At 65.1% G+C, this 2,500-nt stretch overlaps 1 long non-coding RNA gene across 1 annotated transcript in view; it reads right to left on the bottom strand.

The window, feature by feature from the left end:
• The window catches only part of LOC149504381 (uncharacterized), a 13,745-nt gene that overhangs the window by 1,187 nt on the left and 10,058 nt on the right, over nucleotides 1-2,500 (bottom strand). The gene's annotated exons all lie outside the window — the stretch shown is intronic.

Raw genomic sequence — 2,500 nt, 5'->3', positions numbered from 1 at the left:
CGCACCAGGGCCCAGCGTGTGCCGATGGTGGTCGAGGCAAGCGCCCGCACCAAGGCCGAGCGTGTGCCAATGGTGGTCGAGGCAAGCGCCCGCACCAGGGCCCAGCGTGTGCCGATGGTGGTCGAGGCAAGCGCCCTCACCAAGGCCGAGCGTGTGCCGATGGTGGTCGAGGCAACCGGCCGCACCAAGGGCCGGCGTGTGCCGATGGTGTTCGAGGCAACCGCCCGCACCAGGGCCCAGCGTGTGCCGATGGTGGTCGAGCCAGGAGCCCGCACCAAGGGCCGGCTTGTGCCGATGGTGTTCGGGGCAACCGCCCGCACCAGGGCCCTGCGTGTGCCGATGGTGCTGGGGGCAACCGCCCGCACCAGGGCCCAGCGTGTGCCGATGGTGCTGGGGGCAAGCGCCCGCACCAGGGCCCAGCGTGTGCCGATGGTGCTGGGGGTAACCGCCCGGACCAGGGCCCAACGTGTGCCGATGGTGGTCGAGGGAACCGCCCGCACCAGGGCCCAGCGTGTGCCGATGGTGCTGGGGGCAAGCGCCCGCCCCAGGGCCCAGCGTGTGCCGATGGTTATCGGGGCAACCGGCCGCACCAGGGCCCAGGGTCTGCCGATGGTGCTCGAGGCAACCGCCCGCACCAAGGCTCAGCATGTGCCGATTGTGATCGAGGCAACAACCCACACCAAGGCCCAGCTTGTGCCGATGGCGGTCGAGGCAAGTGCCCGTACCGAAGGGCAGCCTATGCCGATGATGGTCGATGCATGTGCCATCACCATGCGCCATCATGTGCCATTGATGGTCGAGGCCTTGGCCGAAGTTCGATTTTGAGCCACGGTGCCCATGCTTGGCTCCAGCATGTGCTGGTGCCGCATTTTTTTCACTCGGGACAGCATCGCCGGAGCATCGCCGGAGCATCGCCGGAGTACCGCCGGAGAACCTGACCGGCGGCATTGGGGTTCCGGCGATTGGGAGGGGGGCCGGGGGGGTGTGCGCACATGATGTGCGATGGGTGCTGGTACTTGGCCTTGTGTTGGCCCCCTATCCCTCATCAAACCTCTGAGAATTCACACCCCCTTAAAGAGCATTTGAGATTTTACAGGTTTGCTACCAGTAGCCGTTAAAGTGTCTGAAATGGGGACACTTTTTTCAAACGGTCACAAAATCTTCTCTACTTCGAGTTTTTAGCTGAATTTTTTTGTGCATGCCAACAAAAATAGAAGGATCATGCCTACAAAATTTGGGGCCAAAAATCCTTATAAAAAAATTTTAAAAAATCCCGAACCGCAAAAAGTTTCGAAAATCATGAAAAATAGAAAACGAGTCATCTTCCAACGAAACTTCACGTGAAGGCTTAGGGGACCATTGTATGAATTTACAAGCCATAAAAATGGCATTGGCACGGCAGAAATTTGAAGATGTGCCTAAACCCACCAGGGCCCAGCGTGTGCCGATGGTGCTCGAGGCAACCGCCCGCACCAGGGCCCAGCGTGTGCCGAAGGTGCTCGAGGCAAGCGCCCGCACCAGGGCCCAGCGTGTGCCGACGGTGGTCGAGGCAACCGCCCGCACCAGGGCCGATAGTGTGCCGATGGTGCTCGAGGCAACCTGTCGCACCAGGGCCCAGCGTGTGCCGATGGTGATCGAGGCAACCTGCCGCACCAGGGCCCAGCGTGTGCCGATGCTGGTCGAGGCAAGCGCCCGCACCAGCGCCCAGCGTGTGCCGATGGTGCTCGAGGCAACCGACCGCACCAGGGCCCAGCGTGTGCCGATGGTGCTCGAGGCAACCTGCCGCACCAGGGCCCAGCGTGTGCCGATGGCGCTCGAGGCAAGCTCCCGCACCAGGGCCCAGCGTGTGCCGATGGTGCTCGAGGCAACCTGCCGCACCAGGGCCCAGCGTGTGCCGATGGTGCTCGAGGCAACCTGCCGCACCAGGGCCCAGCGTGTGCCGATGGTGCTCGAGGCAAGCGCCCGCACCAGGGACCAGCGTGTGCCGATGGTGGTCGAGGCAACCGCCCGCACCAGGGCCCAGCGTGTGCCGATGGTGGTCGAGGCAACCTGCCGCACCAGGGCCCAGCGTGTGCCGATGGTGCTCGAGGCAACCGACCGCACCAGGGCCGAGCGTGTGCCGATGGTGGTCGAGGCAAGCGCCCGCACCAGGGCCCAGCGTGTGCCGATGGTGGTCGAGGCTGCCGATGATGGTCGAGGCAACCTGCCGCACCAGGGCCCAGCGTGTGCCGATGGTGCTCGAGGCAACCGACCGCACCAGGGCCGAGCGTGTGCCGATGGTGCTCGAGGCAAGCGCCCGCACCAGGGCCCAGCGTGTGCCGATGGTGGTCGAGGCAACCTGCCGCACCAGGGCCCAGCGTGTGCCGATGGTGGTCGAGGCAAGCGCCCGCACCAGGGCCCAGCGTGTGCCGATGGTGGTCGAGGCAAGCGCCCGCACCAGGGCCCAGCGTGTGCCGATGGTGGTCGAGGCAACCTGCCGCACCAGGGCCCAGCGTGTGCC

This window comes from Durio zibethinus, unplaced genomic scaffold (assembly GCF_047325235.1).
Source record: "Durio zibethinus cultivar Kanyao isolate XHJ-2024 unplaced genomic scaffold, ASM4732523v1 HiC_scaffold_3, whole genome shotgun sequence".
NCBI classification, from domain to species: domain Eukaryota; kingdom Viridiplantae; phylum Streptophyta; class Magnoliopsida; order Malvales; family Malvaceae; genus Durio; species Durio zibethinus.
This window is presented reverse-complemented; position numbering and strand designations above follow the sequence as displayed.